We start from the raw sequence: 6,766 nt of genomic DNA, 5'->3' as shown, positions 1-6,766 counted from the left end.
GTACCAGCTGGGGTGAGTTTTTATGCATTCAGCTGTCACTTGCTGCTTTTATCATTATAGGGGTGCTTGCCACCAAAATATTCGAAAAACAAAATTGCTTAGTGCCTTTTTGAAAATGAAAAATTGTGGAGGGTGGGGTGTTTAATGTCAGATATTAATCCCTAGAAAAATGAAGCATCTAAGAGCCATGTGTACACCTGCTTCATTGTCTAGTGTTTGAGTGGGGTGTCGGAGGGCGGGGGTAGGCGCCATAGCATTTGTTAAAAGGAGTGCTGTAGTGACGGGCATGGTTCAGGATTGAAAGCATCACAGAGAGGGAAGAATGTTTGCTGGAAGTGCCGAGATTATTGATTCAAAAGTTAAAGGGGTGTGGTACATTGACCAATGTAGAAGGCAGAGCATAGTTGGCACTTCAGGTGATAAACTGAATTGCTGGAGGTGGAGGACTAGGGAATGGGTGGGAAAGAGTTTAAAAGCTAGTGGGAGAGAAATGGAAATTGGATTTTAAAAATAGGGCATGTTTTACATCTTGGCTTATTGCAGGCCATGGGTTTGCTTTGAGATGGATGGGGATTTTGTAACAGTGAATTGGCTAATTTGTTGATATCTGATAATGGGGTTGAGGAAAAATTTGGTTGGGGAATTGTGGTTCTTGAGGATGGGATTAAGGTTTTTTTAAAATATCTCAGAGGCCATGCCAGGAAATTTGTTAGTACAAGCCAAAAAATGTTCATGTCTGTGATGGCGGAAGGCAAGGGGAGTGTTGGCATGTTTTCAAATTATTTTGTCTAGGGAGGGGGGCAGACCTGTACACATCCTCGTTGGAGGAGGGAATGGTGTAGGTTTGAGAGGAATTTATTGAGGGAATTGAAATTATTGCAGATCCTGTGCCAAGTCAGAAAGGGAGTAAGGAATGGAGCACTTGGTATGACAAGGGTTGAAAGGTTTATGATGGAACTGATGTCACTGATACATGCGCAGCATGTACACTTGAAATGAATCAATTTGGTGCTGATTTCAAAATGTGATCAGCTTATGTCATGGTGCTGCATAATTTTTTGTATTAGATGTGACAATCAAGATTTTTGAGTTGCAATATATAATGTAATTTGGTGATATATTTTTTCCAGACTCATTGTAACTTGAATCAAAGTGTTCAATATATGTCTGAAAAGTACTTTAAAAATCCAGAGAAGTTTTTACCGGAGAGATGGCTGAGGGGCGAATCTAGCAGCAATGTTCACCCCTACCTCCTCATCCCCTTTGGCATTAGATCAAGAACTTGTCCTGGTAATGTAATTGCATTATGAGTTAGCTCAATACTTGTGATTCTCCTCCATTTATTAGCTGACTTGCAATTTATAATATGAACTCAAACATTTATTTATTGAAAACAGAACCATAAAAAATGGAATTAAAGATAAACTGATCTGTTATTATGACTCGTATGATTGTAATTTGATGAACTACAAGTTATGTATCCAGTGTTGAAGTTGATCAAATATAATTTTCTCTACTTCTCATTGCCTGTACATGTTTACAGAAAACATTTTCTCATGTAATGTGGATGCAGAGCTGTAATAGATATGACCTTACTCGAAATTCCATAAATGTTGGCATCATGAGTAATAGTAAAGGCGTTGTAAACTTAAAAGTGTCAAAAAAGAAACCCAGCCCACTGAGGACTCACTTTCTTGTGTGAGCCATAATGCCCTGCTCTCACTGCTTGAGTATAATATGAGCAGGATTTTACTTTATTGAAAATCATACAATATTTCTTTGCTTGAGAATGCATAGCTTTTTTATACCCCTCTCGTCAATAGAATACATTAATAGCACTATTGTTATATTCATATTGACTGTAAATTCTTGATTGTTCTTGCTATTCTCTCCGTAGCACTTCAAAATTTTTATCAAATTACAATCTTACAGTTTAATTCTGTAAAAGATAATTTCTTGGAAAATTCAATTTACTTTTTTTAAATGTATATCTGAAATACCCTGGCTTTCTAAAAGTTTTGACTTTCACATGATCAAAAGTTGTTAATAATATTTGATTTTTTAATATAACCATTTTTGTATTCGCAGTACTTTCCCATTATTGTTTCCCTAGCGCTCATTGCTGAGAATTCCACGTTCTATTTTAAGTCCCCCTGTTTTACTATGCAATGAATAAGTTATTAACTATCAGCACAGCATTATTTTATTTGGCATTGAATGACAAAATTGAATCCTTATCGGTGATCCTTTGTCAATATTCATCCTTTGCCAGTCATTGATTTTTTCCTGGCCACGTAATTGGTTTAGCACCCTGACCAAACTATGTTCTGTTATTCAATTGATGATAGTTTAGTTTTCTTGTGAAACTATAATGCCACTCAAATAAAAATGGCTGAAAAATGGTAAAATTTGCTTTCAGTGCTAGAAAATTAGAATTGACCACAAGGAATGAAAAAGGAGAGCCTTCATGTATACTAAGACAATATTTTCTGCTTATTTTGGATATCAGTGTTTTTTTTGATTATCCGCTTCACTTCATCATGCATCCATTAGCATTGATAATTGACAGTTTATTGTATATTTTATGTTGCTTAAGATTAATTAATTTATTTATATTTATAAAGTAAATAATTAAAATATAATAAAATTTATAATTTATCCACTTAATTATAATTAATAATAGCTAGCAAGTTGCATGCTCACGTCAACAATGGGAGGAGTGGTGGGGTAGTATCAGACTCCTCAGTTTATCCTTTCCCATTGACCCATATGGGCACTTGTCAACCAAAGTTAATGCAATAATGGCATCATCATCTTCTAAAGCTGGAGCCTTGTCATTGCAGTCATTGGTCTCTCTTCATTCTGGCCATTCATTTTAGGTTGTTACTCTCATAGTACTTTTTATAATAGTACTTTAATTTAATTATGCTTTATTTGAGCTTTCTTTCCATGCTGCCATTATTGTCTATGGCAGCATAAAGGTCAATAATGGAATATGGATTTAGTATGCACAATTTTACTTTGTTCTTAGGGCTTTCACATTTAAAGCCATGGCCAATGAATGAAAAGTAACATGTTGTCTGTAACAGAAATAGGAGTTCCATGGCAATAGCTTTCATTTATGTCAAAATCAAACCGTACTCCATTGGGAATGCCAATTCATATGCATGACTCTATATGTATGAAAAGAAAACCCAAATAAAGTACATTTATTATAAATATATGCATTATATATCTATGGTACTCTGTAACGCGTATGCAGAGGAAATATTATGTTATTGCAAAGTCAGTGGTAAGATAGGCACAGGATGAGGTAGGTAGATGTGAAGCAAATGGGGAACATCATTTCATTTAAATTTATGAAGAGGCTACTCCTCCTGAGCTTCAGGGGGAGTGGCCTAACAGCAGTAATGATGCCTCAGGGTACTACTTTCCGTTATTTAAGTGGCTGGGAGCTTTTTCACAATCAATAGCAGGAAGTAAGGGAGAAGGGGAAGCAATGGGTGGTAACGTAGGGGCTGGGGATGATGGCCCATGCTCATATTAGTGCTGAAATTTTGCTCAAAAAACTGGTTGTTTAATTGGAAATAATTTTGGGATATTCAAAGGTAAGGTATCTGTATTCATCTATAGTGGGATGTTTTAATTTATTGATTCAAACTGTTTCTAAGGAGAGTAAGAGTTTCAATTTTTAGGGATACTAGGAAATAAATTTGTAATGCCGAAAGAGGCATTTTGCACCCCTTATGTCCTATGATTTGTGCAATTAACTTACTTGCCTACTTCCTAGTACATTGGCTGGGTTTTTGTTTCAATCACTGAGTTTGACTTTCACAAAAAGTTACTGAAATCATCAAGCATATTTATAATAAATGAATTGCCCCTATCTGGAGTCATTATTCACATTTTATTTCTAATAAAAGGTATGTCATTAATTTTATGTTCATTCAAGTTTATATGAGCCTTATGATATAATTTATCAAATACAGGCCGTCGATTTGCAGAGCAAGACCTAATAGTCACTTTGGCCCTTATGCTGTACAACTTCAAACTTGAATGCAATAAGAAAAGTCCTTTGGAGCAGTATTACAACATACTCCTCTTTCCAGAAGACTCACTGAAGATTCATTTCAAAAGTCGTTCTTAAATCACTTCCATAGAATGATTTAATTTTAGTTTCCTTTTTGATATGGTCAGTAGGTGCCTTAAGACAGTGTAATTCAATTATGGAAGCCGATGTATCGGGCTAGTGGAAGTCACGCAAACCAATACATATTATAAATAATGGGTTCCTGGAGTAATAGTGATAGCTGTAACTGGGCAACCTTAATTGTTCCATTACTTTTTTGTCTTTGTGTTATGATGAAGGAATTTAAATCAAATTTCAAGTAAATAATAACACCAGGGACCAGTTTTGTGTCTTCTGTATTTCTCTTTTGTGAAAGCATGAGAAGTTTCGAGTGATTTGGAAAGAAATTCATCTATCTGCTGATATTCAGTTATCTATATGTTATGTGGATATCTATATGAATAAATTAGGAAGTGAAGCAATTGTTGGCTAATATTTCATAAATGATATGGTGTGTAATATTATTAAAATTTGATGTATTTTTAAAAGTTTTCGTAGCTGCATTTTCAATTTAAGTTGATCCTGTTAATTTTGCTGTTAAAAATTCTTAGTTAGAGTGATATATGGTGCCATGTGTTCAAGAAAAGCTTAAATGCATGTGGAATCTAGTCATGGCAATATCATTAAACACGTTTGAAGGTAATATTTAGGTTAAAAGTTCTGGTAATATGACTCATTAGTAATGCCTATGTGAAATAATGTGTTAAAATGAAGAGTGGAACTGTTGCAAGTTTTTACATTTTTATTTGCAAAATATTTTTCATGTATAATGCAAAAAGTGGGGTTTTTTTATTGAACAAGAGTGATGTTAGCTTTTATGGGATTCTTTTATAGCTGTAGGCACTCCTCAAATGACCTTCCCCTTTGTAGCAATAGCAAACCCCCATTTTTTCTCTCTGTGATTTTTTGTCCACTCCACGCATCATTGTCTTTTCCCTTTCTTGTTCCTGATTGAAATAATTTACAATGGTAACCCATGCCAGATATTCCCCATGTGACTTCCAGTTATCCTCTGTGGCAATGAGACTCAGTAAAATTTGGCATCTTCGTCAACACTAATCTCATGTGAAGGGGGAAGTTAATGAACTAACCTTGGAGTGCAAAGAGTTGGGACTGATGCCCAAAATGGAGGTGCTCGCTTTGATTGCAAAACAACCAATTGTTGAGAGGCACTACTAAATTCTAGCGGAAGACAGTACACCACATGCAGGAGGTAGAATATTCTTTCACTTGAGTACTATCGGAATGTTCTTCATGTTTCAAATATTTTGATCTCCTAAAGTTGAAGTAATAATCTCCTGCTGGCTCTTAGGTATTACTCTTGGCATGTACAATATGATGCTCCAATAGCAAGAAATCATTTTGGATACACATTTCAACAGTTATGACTAAAGGAAGCGTCATTATGCCTCACAACGTCATCATTTTTGTTCTTTAACTAATACAAATTTTTGTTTTTCTCCACTTCTCAGTGATAATGCTAGGTTCCCAATGTTAATTTTTTCACACCCATACTTGACCCATACCTTTCTCATAAACATCTATATTATATCCCTTCATCTTCCTCCTGGAGGCTCTATAATTTCTCTCATTTTCCCTGTTGTGCTTCATGTATACCACGAGGGACTCTTGGTCTCCATGCTCCCATTGTGATGGAGATAAGTTTACAACTGATGAGTGACAACATTTGAGCTGGGGACATCCTGGGATGTTTAATGAAAAAATTGAAATAATCCCTCCCCAGATCCCTAAAATCTTTACCTGCTTTTTGGCTTTTCAACAATTGTTTGCTGTCAAATTTGGGTACCCTTTCTGTAAGACCATTACTTCTATGAAAGTAGAGGCTGCTAGTCCTTAACTCTATCTTATTTTATCTAAAATATTTGCATCATTCATATAATAGGGAAGCCATATTGTTTGCAATGCAATCCTTACAAATACTATGAGTGGCAATCACATTCTGTAATTCATTTTTAACTGAACTCTTGGATGATGGAGTTAATTAAAACTAATTGGAATAACAGTTGGCGGTGACAAGGTAAGGGCATTTTTCATGGTCTAAAATATTTTTTTTGGAATTTGGTGTGGTTTATTGGCATTTGGCTGCAAAATGAATATGTTAGCTTACAAAATATACAACTACATATATGACCATCTTTATGTGAATCTAGACTTGAGAAGTAAACATAATTTCTATACATATTCAAGATTTAGTACTCCTTATGGATTTTGTTAATCAATTTCCAGCCCTTTCTAAATATTTTTATCTCAATGGTTGCCATTTACATGAAATCTTGTTGATTCAGTTTAATTGTAAATTACAAAACTATCACTAATATTCATTTCCAAGACTCACGCTCTACCAAAGAATCTTTTTGGAGCTGATGGGTTTAAGGCTGATTAATAGTTTAAAATTCAACAATTTTGCTTAAAAAGTACAATTTGCATTGCTTTCTAATATGAAAATACTTAGTTTGGGCTATTCCATGATTTTTTTTTCTTTTTTGGGCAAAACTCTTGTAAAGAATGAATTCAGTAATGCAAAATAATTACTAGAAATCACATCATCATTAATGCCTGTAATTAGTCACTAGTTAGTAGCACTTGTGATTAAGCTATTTCATTTTACTGTCCATA

General features: G+C 34.6%; 1 long non-coding RNA gene across 1 annotated transcript; it reads left to right on the top strand.

Annotated features, from left to right (window-relative positions):
• The first annotated feature begins 1,135 nt into the window (after positions 1-1,135).
• Positions 1,136-4,859, top strand: LOC139686940 (uncharacterized). Its single transcript, XR_011700573.1, has 2 exons — positions 1,136-1,290; positions 3,990-4,859. It is a non-coding gene; the product is annotated as an uncharacterized lncRNA (long non-coding RNA).
• Positions 4,860-6,766: the final 1,907 nt, after the last annotated feature.

The sequence above is a fragment of the Hetaerina americana genome, unplaced genomic scaffold, assembly GCF_022747635.1.
Source record: "Hetaerina americana unplaced genomic scaffold, ioHetAmer1.1.p SCAF_1501, whole genome shotgun sequence".
NCBI lineage: Eukaryota > Metazoa > Arthropoda > Insecta > Odonata > Calopterygidae > Hetaerina > Hetaerina americana.
This window is presented reverse-complemented; position numbering and strand designations above follow the sequence as displayed.